We start from the raw sequence: 23,426 nt of genomic DNA, 5'->3' as shown, positions 1-23,426 counted from the left end.
TGAGTATTTGTTAATTTCATCTAATTTGACAACTTTAAACAAAAAGTTCAATTTTTTTCTAAAATGCATTTTTTTATCCAAAACAAAAAATTACTTTGTATGTTTTTGAGATATGGAGAGTAAGACTCAGGGGTGACTTTTAAAATCTCTTTTGTGGCGGACCCGGGACTGTAGCCCCGCCTATCCTGCCGTAAGTCCGGTTCTGCTGATGAAGACTAAGGGAAGGGGAATACGAAGTAAGTAAGGGATGGGGAGTACGAAGCAAGTGAGAGATGGGGAGTACGAAGTAAGTGAGGGATGGGGAGTACGAAGCAAGTGAGGGATGGGGAGTACGAAGCAAGTGAGGGATGGGGAGTACGAAGTAAGTGAGGGATGGGGAGTACGAAGTAAGTGAGGGATGGGGAGTACGAAGCAAGTGAGGGATGACATTAAAGTAGGCATTTACAAAATCAAAATTTAACCAACATAGAACGAGAGAAAAGATAACAAATATTTATTTTTCCAACAAAGCTGATATTAAGTGTAATTAGTTGGGATCATTCGTGTAATTAAATTTGTAACAGTTCTAGACTAACAATAAAAAATCTGTGCTATTAGAAATATTATTACCATTAATTTTTTTGTTTAGCAGTGCATGCTTGTAGCATTATCAATGCACTATGATTCTGTCACTTGTTTAAATGTTGAACAAGGGGGGAGAAAGAATCCAACATCTGACTGAAGGTTACAGTGATCACTTTTAAAATGCATTTTATACATTTAACAAAAAGTTGTACAGTTTTCATTTAATATCGAGGGCTCAAGTCTCAGGAATTGATACTGTGGCTAGTGTGCCAGCGCAATGGTTATGAAAATATAAAGTTGTATAGTTATATACTGTTAGTTTCAAGCCTATAACCCACGACCTACACAAAGTATAGATATGAATATATATATATTTAACTTATGCCACCATGTCACTACATCCGTTAAATAATATCTATCCGCCTTGTTTAATAACCCCCAAAAAAGTTAATTACCAATAGTTAGTTAACTAATTTGATTTTTTTTTTTAAATTGACTTTTGTTTTGTCAGGTAGAAGAAATAATAGTGCACAAATGCAACTTCATAAAAGATTGGGTGTGGATGAAATAACGTGTCTAACTTTTTACCAGACAGACAGACAGACAGACAAACAGTGTGATATTGATATAAGCTTTGTAAAAATTCTATCTCAAGCCAGTCATGTTGTTTTTAATTGTTACACGCCTGAGTTGTGCCCGTGGCTGGCGCCCGGAAGCCAGTTTTTGTTGCATTGTTTTTGTTTTTTGTTTTTTTTTAGCGACAGACGCACTAAGCATGTCAAATACAATTTGAACTCAAGATTGCTTAAATTTATAGATTGTGTTTTTTGTTTGTTTACAAACGTTTATAGTGATGCCGCCCTGGATCCAAACATTTACGTTTGTGTCTCCCCTAAACCCCTCTAGTGCTTTCACCTCCCTCTGGGCTTAACGCGCACAACTGATACAAAACATTGCTATACATAATCTGTTGACTTGTTCAGCCCATACAAACCACTGTCATAATGATATAAGATATATATATATATCCTTTTTCGTGGTCACAATTCTCATTTCCTATAAACTCAAAGGTTGTCTTTGTACATAACAATAATAAATAATAATAATAAATAAAACAAAAAGAAAGTGAAGTTCCCCCTTCAGACCTTACCTTAAAGGGCTAATGATTTGTCTGCGTCCCACCACAGTTAACGAGGTTGGCCAGCACAACGACCAACCGCCTTTACTTTTCTCCAACTAATGTCAGGTACTCATTAAAGTTGGGTGGACTCAGATGCGCCCAAAGATCCCAAAATTTAAAATCCCAGAATTAGACGCTACACGTCTTTGTTAGGAATCTCATTGAGACGTGAAGAAGATTTAATTGTGCAGTGAAAGATACATTTATTAACATTTATCTCCAATAACAGCAGCACAAAGCGCAAAAGAATAATTAATTCCAGGAGTGTTTAAAAACAAAAAGCATTCTGGGACTTTCAAGAGTGTAGACAATACCATAGTTTTTCTCCCAACCCCCTCCCTTTTCCACACAATGATCCATACCAGGCATGTTGATGCAACTTTATCAACTAGATCAACATTATCAACTAGATGTTGTTAGACCAAGCCGCCTCTGTGTTGAGATGTTTTCTCTTCTAAACACTCCCGAGCCACTTATTTCTGTGTTGTGTTTAAACACAATCTCAACCTTGCGTTGACCCTGAAGGAAAATCACGTTCTCATGAGATTAAATTTTATTGATTCATTTTTTTAATCCTTAGAAGCTGAGAAAAAAAAAAGGGGGTGGGGAGGGTTTAAGATGTTAGTCCATGCCGTCCTGGAAATACTCTATCAGTAAAGTCTGCTCTGGTTCCAGTGAGTAAATACCAGACTCTTTGTAGTAGCGAATGTTTCGTGAGATCAAGCATGAGAAGGACGTCAGAATGGAGGCAAGATGCCGGCGTCTTCGTGCGCCTAATCAATTCTAATCATCATGTTAGAGTTTGACCAACCTTCTTTTAGAGGCGTTAGCGTTTGACCAACCTTCTTTTAGAGGCGTTAGAGTTTGACCAACCTTCTTTTAGAGGCGTTAGAGTTTGACCTACCTTCTTTTAGAGGCGTTAGAGTTTGACCAACCTTCTTTTAGAGGCGTTAGAGTTTGACCAACCTTCTTTTAGAGGCGTTAGAGTTTGACCATATTTCTTTTAGAGGCGTTACAGTTTGACCTACCTTCTTTTAGAGGCGTTAGCGTTTGACCTACCTTCTTTTAGAGGCGTTAGATTTTGACCAACCTTCTTTTAGAGGCGTTAGAGTTTGACCAACCTTCTTTTAGAGGCTCTAGAGTTTGACCACATTTCTTTTAGAGGCGTTACAGTTTGACCTACCGTCTTTTAGAGGCGTTAGCGTTTGACCTACCTTCTTTTACAGGCGTTAGAGTTTGACCATCCTTCTTTTAGAGGCGTTAGAATTTGACCAATTTTCTTTTAGAGGCGTTAGAGTTTGACCATATTTCTTTTAGAGGCGTTACACTTTGACCTACCTTCTTTTAGAGGGGTTAGAGTTTGACCTACCTTCTTTTAGAGGCGTTACAGTTTGAACAACCTTCTTTAAGAGGCGTTAGAGTTTGACCATATTTCTTTTAGAGGCGTTACAGTTTGACCTACCTTCTTTTAGAGGGGTTAGAGTTTGACCTACCTTCTTTTAGAGGCGTTAGAGTTTGACCATCCTTCTTTTAAAGGCGTTAGAGTTTGACCAACCTTCTTTTAGAGGCGTTAGAGTTTGACCACATTTCTTTTAGAGGCGTTACAGTTTGACCTACCTTCTTTTAGAGGCGTTAGCGTTTGACCTACCTTCTTTTAGAGGCGTTAGAGTTTGACCAACCTTCTTTTAGAAGCGTTAGAGTTTGACCAACAGTTATTTTGTTGAGTTATAATTTAAGCTTTTTTTTTATATTTTTTTAAATTTTATTTTTGGGCTTTGTTCATTTTTGTTGAATTATAGTTTTGGCTTTGTTCATTTTGTTAAGTTATAGTTTTGGCTTTATTCATTTTGTTAAGTTATAGTTAATTGGCTTTGTTTATATTTGTTAAGTTATAGTTTTGGCTTTGTTCATATTTTTGAACTAAAGTTTGGGCTTTTTGTTCTTTTTGTTAAGTTATAGTTTGGGCTTTGTTCATTTTGTTGAGTCACAGTTTGGGTTTTGTCAATTTAGTCTCGTTAGAATTTCACCAACGTACTCCTGAAATGTCGATGAACACAAACACACAGAGAGAGAGAGAGAGAGAGAGAGAGAGAGAGATTCTAATCCTGATGCCTACGAAGTACCCACCTATACATAGGCCGTATCATATTGTTCCAGGAAGATCTACAACCATAGGTTAGGGTACATTGCTAAAAATATCAAGACATATATAACTCTTAGTTCATTTGTGTTAGGAGGCTTAGGGAAAGGTCACTTTAGCTCTTTAAGACCACCCACCCAGAGTACGCCACGCAGGGGAAGTGCAGGGTCGAAAACCATTTTCTAAATATTTGATATTTTTATTGGGAGCCCATGAACCAGACACTGACGAAATTCGTTGTCTGATATTATTTTTAGACATGCGAAGGTCGAGGTCGTTGCTAGTAACATTCGAAGCACGAGCTTGACCTCTCCCTACCTCCTCTCTCTAACAGTTGGTTCACGTCGAAGCCTGGGACCTTCTTCTGATAGTCTCGGGAGAGAAAAAGACAAGAAATAAAAAAGGGGAGATAATAGAATCAGACACACGTTGTTGTTGTGTTTTGAAGGGGATGCAACTCTAAGCAATAGGAAAACACCAGCTGAGAGATGAACCTAACATGCTTGGTACAGAATGACAGGAAATGAAATCATTTTCCTATACAAAGATTACTCTGTCTGTCTGGTGAAAAGTTTGAACACGTTATTTCTCCTACACCCTTTGTCGGATCAAGTTGAAATTTTTAACTATTATTTAATGGCAAAGACAATGCTTGTACCAATTAAGAGAATAAACAATTATTCAATTAATTACTGTTACTTTGCTTTTCGTTTGATACCAGCAGGTGTAATTAATCCTTTAGTATTCACAGAGATGGCTCTATATGTGGCTTTTGTCCTCTTACATTACAGTACATGTTATTTCTCCCTCTTCCTTTCTAGTATCTAGTTGAGACTTTAAATATAATTATTTATTGTACCTAACAAAACATGAATCAATGACAAAATCAACCAATTAGTTAATTAATTATTAGTAATTAGTTATTGTGTTTGATAACAAATAAGGGAAATAACTTCTACAATATTTAGAGATATACTTTTAAATGTAGAATAATTTTCCTTAGATATGTTTCGTTTTTTTTTTCAGTATTTTTTTATTTTGCTTGTCGAGTCTAGGATCTTTCATACAAATTTTTTTTATTAGTTAGGTCAGGGTTATGTACACTAAACTAGATTGTCTGCCTTGTTTAGAGTTTGTTCCTCTTTCATATCATAGATGTAAAAGAAGACGGTGATTCTTTATTGTATTGATAAACAGATGTAGACTTTTTTAGACTGTTAGGAAAGGGGAGGGCTTCAATCTGAAGTAAATACTATCAGACTTTCAGTATCATTAGATTAAGACAAAGCCTCGATTTTGTAGAATTGTTGTGGTGGTGTTGTTATTGTGTTGTTGTATTGCTGTTGTTGTTGTTGATGTCGATGTTTGGTTTCTTGATTTTATTCAACGTTGAACATATCGACTAGATTAATTAGCTTTGTAGACAATTGACCTAATGAGACATTGACCTAATGAGACATTGACCTAATGAGACATTGACCTAATGATTAATGATTTTATTTGCTTCTTTTAAACGTCTCGGACGTTCCTTCGGACATGAAGATTATTATGTTCTATCTCCTGCAGGACGGCAGGGGATGGACGCTGTTATCGGTCAAACTCAGGGTCATCGTAACGAGAGTCCGCAGTGCATATCACAAGACCAGGCAGCCAATCGAATGATGTTTGTCTGTGATCTCTATTGCTCTATTGCTGACCCTGAAACCGTATCGAATTCTTGTTGAATGTATACAGTTTCAATCTGGGCTAAGACTATGGAACATTTCGTTTCGGTCTCCCCATGCTTAGTAAGGAAATAGATCAAAGTCTTAAGCTGCCCATTTGGACGCATATATTTTGCTACCTTAACAAGGAATATAAAATAGTTTTCTTTTTTTGTTGTTAATCCAGTTCCTACTTTATGATGATGGTGGTGGTGGTTGTGTATCATTTCTCATTTTATTCGGATTGGATCGAATCAGATCGGTTTTACAAATTCAAACATTATATATAGTTAACGACAAGTTAAACTAATATAACAGATATATATATATATATTGCATTCTAAACAGCTATTACTAATTAATCTAATTAAACAATATTCGAAAAATGTCACTCAACATATTGTTATAACCTCGCCATGTACACCGCAATCCAAGATAGTGCAGAAGGTGCGCAGACTAGGAAGGATGTTGACATTAGAGAAAGGAAGTCTAGAGCCGAGATGAAGATGCTGTGACAGATGTCCTATGTGTTTGTGTTGTCTCCACACCTATATCTCGTTGAGTTGCCTACCTTCAAGAGAAACTCCGATCGTTTTTTAAATTTGAGTTATTGACATATTTAAATTCTGCGTAAAAAGTTGTAATAGTAAACATTTTACCATTTTGTATTTAAATGCTTAGAAACATTTATATTTAATAAATTAGTCAGTAAATTCTTGACATTAAAAAAAAACGGGGTTCTATGAGATTTTGTTTTAAGCTAGTTCATACGTCACTTCCCTCAACAATACTGAAAGAGAAACTAGATTTGACCAATCGTATCGCTTCATTATTACAGTAGCTGTTAGGCTGTTAAGCTTAGTGACGGCCTAGTCCAGAGCTATGATGCAGTTATATATATGTATATCATGGGCGTAGCCAGGATTTTTTTTCGGGGAGGGTTTTGGGGAGGGGGGGAGATTCCCCCCCCCCCGACCTCCACCCCCCCCCCCCGCGGAAAAAAATTATATATATATATATGTGTGTGTGTGTACATAATTAATCTTTATTACATTCTGACGTTTATTGTTTATTGTAGACTCCCCGCCCTTGCTAGCAAGGAGGTCTGGGGGAGTTCGCAGCGCTCCCCCAGCGCGGGGCGAAGCCCCTCCGCCGAGCACTATTTCTGGTATTGAAAGCCAACAAAATGCATATTCTGAGGTATCTACAGTGCATTATCTTGCTATTAAAAATGTGCTATTCTTACCGACTTAGACCTTCTAGCGCCGTTCGGTGCATTTTCCGGCAAGCTGTTTCCGCAACTCTTATTTTGCGTAATTCATTTTGTCGGAAAACATGTCCCGCAATACCTCATGCGACGCTCTGTCACAACCTTACTAAGGATTCGACTCCCAGTTCGGCATATGATTTCTTTGATTTAGACCCGATCTCTATGACTGACTCCTAAAATCTGTCTTAGCCATCTTTGTTGAGACACATTTAATGATTTTCAATTTCGGCAGAAGACTATTCACACTTTATTAATGGAGCCGAAGCCACTGGTAGAAATTTGTAACATTTCTTGACTACGCTCTAGGAATTACATGCCTGTATTTCGCTTTAGATTTTATATAGAAAAGGAAAGTTTTTTCGTCAAATCATCTGTTGAGGGGTTTTAAACTAAAAAATCTGTTTTTTTTGTTTGTTTTGTTTTTAATTCAAAACCCCATTTAGCTACGATCATAGAATTTGGTGACTGTAGTTTGCTTTAAAATAATATCGAAGAGAGAGGTTTTCAACTCTAAACGCTCTGTAGGGGAATTTTAAACTCAAAACTATCTGGAGGGGTTTTAAACTTTAAAGAAAAAGCCATCTGGAGGAGGGGAATTTAAACTCAAAACCCCTTTGGCTATGCTCATAGATTTTATAGTGTGTAATTTGCTTTTTTTTTATATTGAAGAGGTACTTTTTAGCTTCAAACCCCAACTGGAAAGGGGGTGGGGGTTAAACTCAAAACCCCTTTGGCTACGCTCATATAATTTTAAGTGTGTAATTTGCTTTTTTATATTGAAGATGGGGTTTATCGTAAATTTTGGATGGGGTTTTAAAATCAAAATCTTCCTCAACTGTGCTGTTGGAATTTAGGGATTGTTGTTTGCATTTTTTTTTTGTTTTGTTTTATAGAAGAGGGGGATTTAACTGCAAAAACCTCTGGTAGGAGGTTTAAAATTCAAAACCCCCTGTAGGGGGTTTTAAACTCAAAACCCCCTGATAGGGGTTTTTTAAATCTCAAAACCCCCTGGTAGGGGGATTTAAACTCAAAACCCCCTGGTAGAGGGTTTTTAACTCAAAACTGCCTCGGCTGTGCTGTGGTAAGTGATGATTTAGTATTAAAATCTCACCTAAAATAAACAAAATGAAAGCAAAAATCAGTCACTTAATTCCGTCCCCACCCCCCTGTGGGGGGGGGATTTCATTTCGGGGGGGGGGGGTTTGAACCCCAAGAACCCCCCCCCCTGGCTACGCCCATGATGTATATACATGTATAGATAGATCTAAAAGCATTAGGATAATCAACTCGAGAAAAAGAGTAACATTTTCATCTAAGCCTCTCCCATTCCCAAGAAGTAAATAGATCGTGTGTCTGACTGATTCGAACAAACTGGTCAGTGTAAGGCTAGTCAAGACTACGTGTAGTCGGTCATGACAAGACAACCAAGCGATAGTGTTTGTTGTGTGTTGAGTGGTCTGGCGAGAAAATACACACTGCCGTGGTTAGTCAAGCATGTAAATCTACTTTTAATACGCATTTTTTCTTAGCTAACAAGATCCTAGATCTAACTGCATAGGCTAAGATATATTTATTTTACGAGAATGTAAACTTTGCTGTATGGTCTCCTCTTATACAATAAGTCAATAGATTAAAACACCTTTGTGACGTCACATAGAAACCCTGACTGTTTTGCATGCGCAGGAAAATTACGTCGGAAAAACATCAATTACTAAGTTATTATTGCAAAGAAAAAAAAAAGAATCATATATTCATTATCTGTAAATCAAAACACATATTATATCAAAAATTGTCAAAACCATCGGAGTTTCCCTTTCAGTTATTACAATATAAATTATGCAGTGGTACCGTCTTTAAAAAACAACTTACTAACTCTACAAAGAACACAAATCCTACCCGGTAGTGTATTGGTAGGTCCTTACGTCATAACCACAAGAGAACATTACTCTAATTTTTGTGTTCGACAGATTCTTGATCATGTCCCTGCCTTTGGTAAAGTTACATCTTTCTTTACTTATATTTTATCTGACGCTTTATTTTAATAACATTCAAGGATAATAGACTTACTGAACGTTAGCAAGTTTGATCATTGGTAACGTATACACGTTGATAGCCTCTCTTGTCTGGTTACGTTGGTATTAAGACTTGATGAGACTATTATTATACATTGCTTGTAACTATAGAGAGAATCGCATTTAAAATACAAAGCCTTCCAGGTAAGCCTTTCCACTTTACCATTCATACACTTCTCTTTCAAGCATGCCTCAATTTATTTTATGGCTGCTGGTTCCTAAGTGGTCAAATACATTATCTTTATAGCTTGCTCCCGATGCGCGGAGAAATTTAGGTCCTAGAGAAGGCGATGCTATTGGTACTTGTATCATGTCTAAACAGAAACAAAGGGGGATAAACTTTCTAATGTCAATCAGGGGCTTACCGTATGATGACTCGTACAAGTAGGATAAACATCCTTGTTGTTTTTGCTACTCATTTAGTGTCGGCTGTTTAATCTAAATAGAACTGATAATCAACAACAAGGTCTATAAGTAGTATGTGTGTGTGATTGCTTCGGATAAGCAAAACCACTTCAGACTAAGTGTTCAACTGAGTTTTGGCTAAAAGGACAACATCATGAAGAGGAGTTTCCGTTTCGACAACCTCACGGCTCTTAGGTAGAGATATAGGAAAGCACAGCAAGGCGGACCTTTAAGTGAAGTAGTATATGTATTAGTATTAGTATATAAAATATGTGAAACACGGAACACAAGAAATGATCTTAAAAGTCCAGAGATGAAGGTAAAGTGCAATATTTTACAATACACTCTATTGTTCTCCAGAAAAAAGAATATTTAAATAACACACACTTATATCTTAAAAAAACTTAGCAAACACACACACACACACACACACAATGCTTCAAGTATGAAGACAAATATAAATCAGCTGAAACATCGATAGCTAAAGTTGCAGTGCAATAAACGAATGGCCCCCAAAAGCGCACTGTCTCCATATATATATATATATATATATATATATATATATATATATATATATATATATATATATATATATATATATATATATATATATATATATATATATATAAAATTAATATTCTGTAATATCCAGGAAAGAACCATTTTTGTGACTGAAAAATAAAATATTTATTTGTAACTTCTACAGGCTTTTTTGCAATACTAAAGACACATTTCGGACAAACAAATGTGTAACAAAACAACTTTTTGTAATTTGTTTGGGCTACTTTGGAAAGTTGTATTATATGCCATCTTGTTGTCAAAGGTAAAGATGAATTTTTAAAGAAAGGTCTTTAGTTGAAAAGGGAAAGGTTCATTAAATTATGGCTTTTATATAGCGCTACTTTCATGCTTTGGTCCAATCTCAGTTGTGGACCAGTGGGGGGAGGGGGTATCTAGGAGAAGGTTTTTCCGTGCTGCCTTCAGGCGCTCAGTAAACACAACTCCGCCTGAGTCGGGTGTCGAACCTCGAGCCCCCTTCATAGGTAGCTAAGCCAAGCCAAGCTCAAGCGTACTTAGCCTATCGACCACGCTTCCCACAATTACCCATTTCATTAATTTATTCAAACAATTCTACCCTAAAATTATATCCAATAATATAGATTTGTAAAGCTTATACCACGCTTTAACTTGCTAACGCGAGAGACGTCAGTATTTTCAGAACCTTTGTTGTCTCACGCTTCATTACTGTCAGAACTTTTTTTTCGTTAACCTAACTAGCATCATCACCTCATATCATGAACGTAGCCAGGTCGGGTTTCGGGGTTTCCGCGTAAAAAATCATGGCTCATCTTCATCTCACCTTGCCTCATCTACTACTAAATCAGAGACGTATGAATTCGATATTAGGTGTCAATGTAGAATATGAATTCCAACCTGGAGCATTTGCTGGTCAAACTGCAGCCCCCAAGTATCAGAACAATGACTTGGTGTTGACCTTGTCTTAGATTCATGTTTCCTCAACCACCTTTGTGTTTGCTTCTTTCAATCATCAGCCCGGAAGAAGTATTTTGTTCCATAAACAACCTTCACAGCATACAGACGTGTACCAGTCCTAGATTCTATAAATAGCCTAAACTCTCAATAGTTCATTGGCTGGTTTATCAGCGATAGAAGGAGAAAAAAATCACATGTGGTAAACAGATCAGGGAAACACTCTTGGCCTAAACATGAACATCAAAAACACATCTAACAAAATACAGCACATTAAAAAGAGCAACCCCCCAAAAAAATATGTGAAACACGGAACACAAGAAATGATCTTAAAAGTCCAGAGATGAAGGTAAAGTGCAATATTTTACAAGGCTTCGCAGACCCAGATGTGACCTTCTTAGTTAGCTGTATCAAAAGCAGACAAAGCTATTCTGAAGAACCGAAGTTATTTTTTCGTCATCGGCGCCTTTTTTTCAGCAGTAGCTTTCCTTTGGGTCTCAAATGTGGCTTCTACGCCTCTTTCCTTTTTGCCTGCGAGGAATGTGATAGCAGTCCGACTCATTGGATGGTGTTCAAACTATATCGGGAGGAGGCACAGAATATAAACACACACACACACACACACACACACACTTGGCTTCCAAACCTGGATATCCTGGGATCGAATCTCGGTGAAGACTGCGATTTTGAATTTCGGGATTTTTAAGGGCGCCCCTGAGTTCACCCAACTCTAATGGTTACCTGACTTTAGTTGGGGAAACTAAAGAAGGTTGGTCGTTGTGCTGGCCAAAGAAACAGATGACCTTAACGTTGTCTGCCCTATAGACCGCAATGTCTGAAAGGGGGACTTTACTGACTTTACACACACACACACACAATATTCACGCACAACTGCTAATTATATGTTCGTGGACTTCTACTAAAACACTTAAGATTCTTAAAATACTAGTTAAAAATATTATTTTGAAATGATTTCTGGACAATTTATCAACTAGAAAAATAATTTTTGGCTGGCTTGTGTAATATAAAAACTGGCATATTTTTTTTTTTCCTGTGTCGTTTTTATATTGTTTTAAATTGCTTAGGGAAATCATAACAAACCCAAGTAAATAGCAAACGTTTACCGGAAGTAAAGCCTAAGTCCCACAGCTATCCCTAGAAAACTTCGGCATAATTTTGTCTGACGCTACCACATTATCCAATCGTCTGATCTATTCAATCTAACCAGTCACGTGACGAGTCACGAGGACGCGCCAAAGTAAATAACATAACGACATGTTTATGCACACATCGTCTGCTGTTTATACATCGTCATTCACTCCCCTTCACTCTGTATGTTTGCACATTCAGCACCCCCCCCCCCTATTTCCCCCAAATCATTCTTTTTAATTGTAGCTCTTCCTGTGACATGTGTGGCTGAGTGGCTAGGCTAACTTAAGAGGCCCGAGCTCAAATCCCGCCTCGTGCAGAGTTGTGTTTATTCCGCGCCTAAAGGCAGCACAAAATGTTCTCACAGATGGCTTACCACTTCCTACCTCACAGGCAGGGCCGGTCTTAGGCCACTGCAACCTATGCGGTCGCAGTGGGCCCCGCGCTTTCATACGCCCCGCGCTAATTCTATGAGTAATTATTAAATTGTAAAATATATACGAAAAAGTCCTAGAAATGTCCTGCATTTATAAAATTTCTCCTAAAAAAATAGACAAAATTAACATTTGTGGGGGTCATTCATTACGGACAACGCCAAAACGCCAATCCTACGCGCGTTAAAATAAAAAGGCAATGTCAGCTTTTATGTAATAAAATATATTAATCGGACGAATTTTCACCTAAACCTAAAATTCCAATACCTTATTTACTTTTAAAGTCATTGGCATATAAATATGTCATAGGTTGCAAGGTTCGTAAAGTAAAGCTGATTTGATCGCAATTCCGTACTTAGTAAAGAATGAATAAAATGCAAAGTCGAATTTATTTTCTAATACAAAATCTTAACTTTCACTTATTAACCTTATTCACACCCAGACTAGGCCCCGCGCAATTAGTTTCGCATAGGGTCCCGCAATTGTTAGGAACGGGCCTGCTCACAGGTCAACAAAAAGATTGGACCATAGGGCAATCAGCATGCTTTTGCTATAGGCATTGAAAATCGTTCCTTTTTACAAAGCTTATATCATCTCACTCTGTCTGTCTGTCTGTCTGTCTGGCCAAAAGTTTGTACACGTTATTTCTCAGGCACACAATCTCGTATCAAGCTGAAGTTTTGCACCATTATTTCTTTTACTTCACAACTCAAGAATCAATATTAAAAAATACCACTTAATTAATAAACTATTGGCAATAAATTACGTTGTTTGGTATCTCAAACAAGGGAAATAAATACTACTTGACGGAAGTGGTGTTATAAGCTGAATTAGCCCTCTTTGTAAATTATCGTTTTACTACAAATTTAATTACACGACTGATCCAAACTAATTGATACTGTTGTAACCCCGCTCCCGCGCTACACTAATGGTGCGCATCTGAGCACTACTGAACACGACTAGTGAAAGACATATAGAGACAGGAAGAAGGACTGTTGTGAGCCGGCTAAAAGTCATGGGAGTCTGAACAGTCTGGTGCTGAGTGCTGTCCTGTGTGATACTTGGAAACTGTGTGGGAGACCTGGAGCGACACTGGGAAGTGTGTCGGTGGTCTGTTCTGTGTTCTGGTATGAAGTAGGACTCTTAGAACTTAAGACATATTACTCCCTGTGACTTTATAGCAGACGTCCAAGTCTAACTAGTAACTATTACTATTTGTTGATGCTTATACTAGTTATAATAAATAAATACATCGTTTACTGTTGCCGACCTGTCTTTCGTTGAGTGCCTGCCTTAGAGAGCTACAACAATACATTTAACATAAGTTGTTGTTGTTTTTTTTTATATTTTGTTTGTTCTCGCATAGCTATGTGTTTACGTTGATAAGTCCAGTGATTTAATTGTAGATCTATATTGAGCTTATTAACGCCAATAAGCCAGAACAGCACGAGATAAACCATAGCCTTACTGTTTGAAAATGGAAAGTATCCAAATCTAATCCACATTCCCAGCATTGTTAGCCCAAACCCTAACCCGAATCTGTCTAGTTTTTGAATGTAAATAAAACTAATTTCAGAAACACGCTGCAAGTCAGACCACTAGGCTCATTATCAAGGTAAAGACATAGCAATGCTACAGTCAGATCATTATCATTGGAGATGTTCCTAAAATGGGGGCGAATCGATAAACGCCAGACTTTTGGGCATATTCCATGACCAGACTACGGAAGTATACGTAAATCTTTGATTGTCAACTATTCTAAACAATGTGAAGGACGTTACACATAAAGATTACTGGAGCTTAACAAATGATAAGCAATTAGTTTGTACAACAAGCGAGAGAGTTTCGACATTTGATTGCCAGTGCTCAATGTCAACAAAATAAGCTAATTAAGACTTTTAAAAAAATCTTCATTAAAATTTCTGTTTATGGTTTTGTTTTACATAAAGTGAATTTATTTTTACATCCTAACTCAAACCCTTAGTAGGATGAAGGAGAATGGGGCGGGCAGGGTTCAAACGCGGGTAGATCGAGACGACAGTCCAGAGGGAGGGTATACCAAACAACCAGATAGCCATCCTGGTACTTTTGGCACTGTAGACACAAATTAACCATGAAAAGTAAACAAAGAGCAGATAATTGTGAATACGCTTTATTGTAAACATCTCCCCTTGGCGAATATGTATTTCTTGTATGTGTGGACCTCAACTTGCGTAGGCTGAATGCTAAAAGTTAAAGTATATCCTGTTAACTAGAATGCACTAGAAGAGCAAATTAACTGTAGAATGAGTTTATTTAATTTAATATATGTATAAGAATGGGACATCTATTACGCAAGAAAGTTATGTTTCTTTTTATTCAAACTTAAGCAAATTAAAAGTATATGACTAAAGTCAACAGAAAAATTGTTTTCTTAGAAATTCGTAGATAGACCCTGTGGGTCCGTTATTTTGCATTCAATGCATGTAAAAGGACATGTTTTCACATTTCTGAGAATGATGAAAGCAAACATGAACTAAAAATACAAAAGCACATTTGTTCTTAACAAATGAAAATCCTCTCAGTAATTTCAGTTGAAATCGTTACAATAAACAATTAAGCACATCTTCGGAGTAACAACAATAATTCAACGTAAATCTCAATGTATTGAAATAATATGAACTACACATAATCAATAACAAAATCTTTTTTTCTTTATTCTTCAACACAAAAGGTATATTTAGAGGCTGATTTCCTGGGATTATATGTAATGCAGGAGCTGTGAATCTAATACACATTGTGTGTCATGCGTCTGAAAACTGCCACCATTGATATTACTGGATTTTTTTTTACAGGTACTCATGTAGATGTGTGTAACATATTGGGATATGTACATTTGCACACTATCGAGTCAATGCATCACCGCTTGTGTTTACGTAATAAATGAGTTCCTAATATGTCTTTCCTCTAAAACATTAGTTTGTTATTTGTATAAACACAAAATATTCTACATGGTGTCAGAAGTGGGATACACTAATTGCGGGTTTGATGAGAAGTTCACATTCAAATATTATTGACTTTAGGCTGTAACACTAGCTGCCTATGTAATCTTGTTTAAAAAGTATATTTAATTATGTGTATATTATGTGAATACTTTTGTTAAATATAACTTTATGTCTACGGGAGAACATATATTAGATTTTCATAGCATAAACAGTAAGCTTTTTTGTGAATCCGGTGTAAAAAATAAAGGAAGTATCAATAAGCTATTTTTTTTTTAAAGGTATGGGAAAATAGTGTCCACTTCTTAGTATTGTATAATCACAAATCTATCTCAAGAATAAAAGTACTACACTTTCACTCTACGACTGTAACATCATTGTGGCGTCATGTATTTCCTAGATGTAACATGTCACAGTGAAGTTACAACGACACTGACAATGACACAAAATAGAGCAGTGAGATTCATAACAAACCCCATTTTCACATTTGACTAGAGTAACACCTTTAGTAAAATAACTAAATTTAGAAAGCCTTCAGGGTAGAAGACTTAAAAGTAAAGTAGCAATTATACATAAAACACTGAACCATAATCTTCAAATACAAAAACAAAGTTTAATAAAATACTCTGAAAGACACATAAATATATGGACACGATTAGTTCCATATGCTAGGACAAATTAGTACAAATGCTCCTTCTTCCCTAGTGCTATTAGAGTATGGAATGGGTTGCCTGAGCTAGCCAGGAAAACCAGTGACTTGAAAGAATTTAGGTCATTGGTTAATATGCATGAGTGAATACAGGATTCATACGACTTATCATCTTCTTTTTGAAGTCACATCTGTATTATATAAAATAAGATAAGAAAAGACTAACTAACGGTTATAAAGGAAATTTGTTACGGATATCTTCTTATCTTATCTTATATAATACAGACTTTACTTCAAAAAGAAGATAATAAGTTATTAAATTTAGCATTTAGTTTATCGTTAAAGTCTCCAATAGATTTATACAGAGAGAAAGAGAGAGAGAGTGAGATAGAAAGAGAAATATTGATGTATTGAATGTATGGTTAGATAGATAGATAGATAGATAGATAGATAGATAGATAGATAGATAGATTGATAGATAGATAGATAGATAGATAGATAGATAGATAGATTGATAGATAGATAGATAGATAGATAGATAGATAGATAGATAGATAGATAGATAGATAGATTGATAGAAACTTAACCTAACAACAAACAATTAACAGTATCTACACTAAAGAAACTATAAAAGTTGGTGACTAAAGAACATAGTAATTAGTACACTGTAGCATAGCATGCACAGGGATCTTGCTTACCTGAACATAGCACAGAATCCAGGTACATACACCTTCGTTCCAATGAGTGTCTGTGAGTCCGATACCTTTCGTTAGGTCGATGCTCACACGGGTCACACAACGTTCACCTAGTAAGTACTCCACTATAACAGAAATTTGGTGGCAAGGCAAACACACACCTAGCTTGGTTTTGACAGGGTTTTTTTTTTTGTATTCCTACCTTCTTCTTTATCATGCAAGTCTGTATGGTGGGAATGTGGTTGAGTGTTAGGTATGATGATGTGTGTCTAGTACTGAGAGGCGAGTGAGTGGTGCTGTGGGTCTTACCTGCATTTACTAGTGGCTCGTTGCAGCAGACGCTGTGTCAGTCAGTGTCTTTGATTCCACTTCAAACCCTCATTACGTACATCCAGTGTTTTCAACTAAACTATTCTCTGTTCACAATTCATGCAGACTAACGAATTATTAATTGTCTCTTTTTGCAGCGATCTAGCACTAGTTTTCTATGTTTATTTTTATTTTATTTCAGTCAGTGGCGCAGCTAAGAATTAGCCATCATTTGGGGGCTTGAACTCTTTGGGCCCCTGCATTTTGCGTAATATTTAACATTTAATGTAAAAAAACACTCAAATGGGGGCCCGGGGTTTTTAAATTCTCCCCCTCCATCCCCCACTCTAGCTACGCCTCTTCTTGACCTAATAAAAAAATTAAAGCATTTGTTCTCCAACTGGACTCTTAAAGTTATGATTTTAAAGAGGAATAATGATAAATAAATAAATAAAATATGGCTTTTATATAGCGCTACTTTCATGCATTTAGCATGCTCAGAGCGCTTTGGTCCAATCTCATTTCTGGACCAGTTGGGGCGGGGTGGACTGGGTATCAAAATCGGCCCGGGCATTACCATATAACCCGGCTCACAAGTGACATGTCATATTATATGTGTATAATATATGTAGATAAAGTTTGATAATGCATCAGATACTGGGTGCGTAGGATTACATACTGTATTTTATTTATACATGTATGTAGTCTGAAAACCATAAACAGTACAATAGCAGCCTTAATGAGTTTGAAATGAATATATTGTTATATCTCTGCTTCTATATTGAAGCAAATGGTGCACATCAGGGCACTGTTAAAGACGAGTGAGTGGGTAGAAACAAGATGGTGGACTGTTGATTCCAGCCAAGTAGATAGAGAGACAGAATAGAGATAGGTTAGAAGCTTAGAACCGCCTGAGTTGTAGAAGGGATCATTACCAGTGTGGTAAGCGGGTCAGAAGAAGCAGTGTAGTTTGTCTGGTCAGGAAGAAGTCTTGTGAGGAAACTGGAAAGGGTCATTCCTGTTAGTGTATGTATACTATTGTTCCTGAGAGAACACGTAATGTGACCTGTGTTAGTGGCAAGATAGAGAGCCCTGTTGGAACGATAAGACATAGGCGGCAGCAGTGAACGGTGTATGTTAGTGGAAGGCAGGGGCGGAGACAGCGAACCCTGCAGGCCAGAGCAGCTAAATGAACTCATAAGACTTTTATGTTGTGATCGTCTAATATCTTGTAAAAAAATATCTCTTCACCTTTATCTTTCGTGGAGTGTTTGCCCTCGGTTACCATAGTATTTAATGTTACGTTATAATATTACTTATAGATGACAGATGTTACTTTAAAAAAAAAAGAAGATAATTGCGTCCTAGGCATTTCATGTGTCATGCCACTGGGTGTCTAATAAGTCGTTGGTTTTCCTGGCTGACTCAAACAACCTATTCCATTTAAAGACTAGAGTAAGCAGAACGGTTAGATGTGAAAAGCTCTTGCTTCGTCTTAGTACATTCTCAAAAAACGCGAATTTTATAAGAATTAAAGAATGTACCATGACCCATTATTTATAGGGCCTGATTTAAGTATGTGGGGACCCGGGGCAGGGTTTCTGTGGAGGCCCCCTATAGTTTTTCAAAAGCTTTCATGAAATTCCACTTAGGAATAAAAATACTTATATCTAAAAACATGCTAAATTTAGTCTCACATTGCATTTTTTTAAACATTTAATATGCAAATTTTAGTTTTAAGAAGTGTAAAATTTTGAGTTTGTGGAGGGTAAGGGCTGGTAATGCCCTTGGTAGATGTACTGCCGTAACTCCGGAGCGGCATTCATATATTACGAGCATGCCACAAGCGGACACTTAACGACAACTTTGCCAGCCGACCTAAGTTTTAAAGTGTTAGCGTTAAAAATGAAAAAAAAAAAGATAATTAAAAGTTTCAGAGACGTCGAGATACCGACCTATATATTTCCTCGTGGATGTAGCCTCGCCTGCCTTCCCTTAAATCCGGCCCTGACTATTTAAAATATAAATCTCCTTTCATTAAATATCAGATGTAACAGCTGTCACGTCCCTAGTGACACCTCGTTGTTCACAAAATGAGGACATTGTACCTATCTCAAATCAGGTCAGCGTACCCACGCTTAAATGCCAGAAGGACGCCGATTAAAGCTTAGTTCAAGGCTGCAGCAGGGAAACATAATTAACGTAGGTTAAATTGCAAAAACTATTAAAAGGAAAATTAAATGTAAACGGGTCAAGGAGTCAAGGATGGGTATTGAGATGTCGCGGTTCTTTATTCTAAAGAAAGATATAAAAGGCGGAGTGTTAGCTTGAGACGAGAGAGAGAGCTAGAAAGTTAGACTTAGAAGTCGCTAGTTTTTAAAGTAAATATTTACTCATTGATCATTTTCACTGAATCCTGTATCTGTTTTATATATCTTTGTAAATACATTTATTGTTTCAAGTTCAAGTTTTAAATAATTAAAACTCAAGAAAATATATCAGCACTTTGTTACTTCATTGATTATTAAAGTGTTTGAACTATAATCAAGGCACCTCCGAACCCACATATGTCACAAGTTTATAGCATCGAGATCTGCCAGTTAAATAAACGTAATAAACACGTGACAACAGCGCTATATAAAACCAGTTCATTATTATAAGAATTTACGTCTTTAATGACTTCGAACAAAGCAAAAAGTTTGTACATGCGGACCAACAAAATGATCAGGCCAAACACAACCTCGAAGACATCAAAGCAGTGCTGAAGTCCATGGCGCTCGTACATAACAAAACATTACGGTCTGACGTTTTTGATATTCTAGTTGAATTTTAAACAAAATTAATTGTCCAAAAAAAAACTTGAACATCTCTTTCTTGCTGCTGTCACTTTTTAAAAAAGTTGTCTTAATTGAAAAAAAAATTATCTGGTCACGACCAGACCCGCCCATTTGGTACCGGCCCACCGAGCATTTGCCCGAATGCCCATATAGCCAGTCCGCCCCTGAGTTGGGGGGTATCTAGGAGAAGGTTTTTTCCGTGCTGCCTTTAGGCGCTCAGCAAATACAACTCTGCACGAGTCGGGTGTCGAACCTCGAGCCCCCTTCATAGGTAGCCAATCCAAGCCAAGTTCAAGCGTACTTAGCCTCTCGACCACGCTTCCCACAATTACCCATTTCATTAATTTATTCAAACAATTCTACCCTAAAACTATATCCAATAATATAGATTTGTAAAGCTTAAGAATTGACATTTTAATTGATACAACAAAGGACTACTATATGCGCAAAAATAAATAAATAAACAAAATCTTTCTATGAAAAAATGTGTGTTAGTCTCTATATATTTGGTTTCAGTAAAATTAAGGACCAGCTTATGGAAATATTCTTGAACTATATAGATGAAGTCACTATAAAGTTGGTGACTCGTGCTGAATAGGTTAATAATGGTGCCCATTGACACCCAGACAATACAATATTGAAATGTGGCAAAGAAATTAGACAACATAATAATCTTATTATTAATCAGGACAAAAAAATATGTATATTGATAGTATCAGGATGGAAAGGTCAACCTCGGAGTACAATGTATTCACTCTCAATATGAGACTTGAGAGTGACACGTTTGAGGCAGAAGCCTAGCAAAGTGCGGGCTATGAGGGCCGCACGGGACATCAAGTGGTAAGCGCATCAAACATGCCTCAAGTATGTATTAACTATTTCTCTCCTAATTGACGATGCTGACGTTGATTTGACTCCCATAAAACTCAATTGGTTTTTGGAATTATAAATTTTAATTTGTGTTATTTGAAAAGAGCATGCATTCTCCTATAATTCAATACCAAACATAACATTTTCTGATTACAAACACAAAAGTGATTGAATTTTAATCATTACAGGACACAGTGAAATACAAATGAGAAAAACGAACAATATTATCGGAACGAGAAAAATAAATACGGAGAGAAAGAGTTAAATTTCTCTTCCTCTGAGCTCTTAATTAAAAAAATACACATAGTACATACATGAAAAAACACAAACTACTGTAGTCGGGCCCAGATTTAAGGCAAAACAGGCGGGGCCATAGCCCGGGACTTCCACTAAAAATGGGACCTCAACAAAATAGATTTTAAAAGTCTCCCATTGTCGTAAACACAAAATATACTTTTTTTTTTTAATTCACAAAAATTGCATTAAAAATAATTAAAACTTTTTTTAAAGTAGTAAAATTAGATAAAATTTACAAGTACTCTCTTTCTTCTAAAATATGGCTGGCTAGTAGATAAGTATTAAAAAGTGAATTTTTATTAAATCTTTCAAAACAGAAATGTGCCCGGGTCATCAAAATACTTAAATGCGGCCTTAAAGTGTAAACTTTAAAAGATTATGTTTCGCAACTTTGTTAATCTCCTATATGAACTAGGAGCATTATGATGACAGTGTTAGTAATAGCATCATACCTCGCTTTGACTTGCTAAACTTTTTTTAATGTCAGCATTTTCAGAACCTATGTTGCATTGTCGGTCTTTGGGTGATTAAGTTGTTTTGTAAAACACACAAACACACAAAACAGCAATCCAAATTAAAAAGAAAAAAGAAAAGTCAATCGATGTTTTCTCAAAAAAAGCGCAATTATTTAATAATGTTAATTTTCATGTTGAGCCTACAGCTTTTTACATCATAGGGCGTTTTTAACTATAAATCTGGCACTGTCAAGATTTTGTAAGAACTCTGACTTATCGACATGTCAATATGCTCCTTGAACACCAGATGACGAAACTCGCTGAGAATGTAAATATTTGAGTCCTCACGATAAATGGTATTGACATTTAGATGTCATCTTCTTGTCATCATTACGTCATCGCTGCCGCCAATTCACACTTCTGCAATCTATTTCAGAAGATGCCATCTTCTTCTTTTTCCTCCATCTTTGCTGTGAGTCTGCCAACAAATATATCAGCATCCCATGAATGTCAATAAGGAATCACTTCAGAAATGTCTGTTTGTTAAGGAAGATTTCTGACACCATTGAGGATTTCTGAAGACGTTATAGAAGACCACCATTTGGGAACCGTGTAAGATGTTACACTTGAAGTAAATAACAAACGTTAGCTGTATAGTGAAACTGATTCGGTAAGTTTATAGGGTTGATTAATATTTAGGTTGTTTGTTCAGAACTAGGTCTGACCATCCAAACCCCATCGTATTGCCGGAAATACTTATTTTTGTGAAGATTTAAGATAGAAATTCTCTACAAAATAAAACGCTTTTATTCCGCAAATTAGTGTTCTAATTTTAGTACTGTGGAAATTCCAATGTCTATTATGAGCAGTAAGACCTTGACGCGTCATCAAGGGTATCTTTTCGAATTCCATTTGCTATAAATAACTTATTTCTTCCAACCATGTGACCTGGACGCGTACATTACGGGACAGAAACAGAAAAGTCTCAAGATGTCATAAACTGAGTTTTGTTTAGATACAGTACGAGTAAATCTCGCATTCATGGTGTATAGAAGAAGCCCTTCCCTTTGGTTAAGTGCCCTTAATTTAATGTGTTCTGCAATGCGTGTCCTTGGGCCCACTAACGGCTAGCTCATTATTCCAGTACTTCTTGGAACACCTATTCAGGCCCCGCAGAACACAGTTTGGGAAACACTGCTGTTTGTAATATGTTCTACATGTTTCGGATGCTAAGACATTTGCATTTGCTTAGGAGTTTCAAAATGGACATCAAATTTAAGTTGAACAACAACATTGTTTCAATTGAAAAAATACAAAGCAACCGTTGCAGCGGATCTTTGCCAGCTCAAAAATAAATAAATAAAATTGGATTTCTAATATCCTTTCTAGTTTACGAAATCTAAACGTGGGAGACCGACAAACAGACGGACCAACCACACAAAACTAATAGCTACATTTGCCCTTTTGAGGGGACAACCAAAAATGTGACACACTTTTTCAAACCAGCTAAAAATGTTTTATAGTAACGGGGAAATATACTATAAAACTCTTACTAAGCATCATAGGACAAAAAATCTCACCGAAATCTAGTTATTCTTCTCAGACCTCATCACATACAATATACGTATTGATGAGAAGTTGAATTTCGCACGTTTATTAGTCCTACCCCTTATGGGAGTTTATTGTAACTCAAAAAATAAAAAAAAGTACTTTGTTTAAAAACAAATTTCAAGCCAAGCAACATGTAAGGGGAAACAACTCGCTCTTAAGCCCATATTGGATATTAGTCTGTGTGAACGCTAGGCTGAACTTAATACCAAGAGACTCACTCAGATCTACTCGTCCAGTGACCATCTGAACACGACAATGTCATAGCCTTCTACCCGACTGCCCAAGCCTCTAGCTTTTGTCCATATTAATAATGT

The 23,426-nt window shown here is 36.6% G+C and overlaps 1 protein-coding gene across 1 annotated transcript in view; it reads right to left on the bottom strand.

Annotated features, from left to right (window-relative positions):
* Nucleotides 1-17,020, bottom strand: part of LOC106070808 (BTB/POZ domain-containing protein KCTD12-like) — a 134,356-nt gene extending 117,336 nt beyond the window's left edge. Inside the window, exon 1 of the mRNA XM_056038189.1 lies at nucleotides 16,737-17,020. The gene's annotated coding sequence lies outside the window, so the exon portion shown is untranslated. The remainder of the gene's footprint in view (nucleotides 1-16,736) is intronic.
* Nucleotides 17,021-23,426: the final 6,406 nt, after the last annotated feature.

Source organism: Biomphalaria glabrata, chromosome 8 (genome assembly GCF_947242115.1).
Source record: "Biomphalaria glabrata chromosome 8, xgBioGlab47.1, whole genome shotgun sequence".
Lineage (NCBI taxonomy): Eukaryota > Metazoa > Mollusca > Gastropoda > Planorbidae > Biomphalaria > Biomphalaria glabrata.
This window is presented reverse-complemented; position numbering and strand designations above follow the sequence as displayed.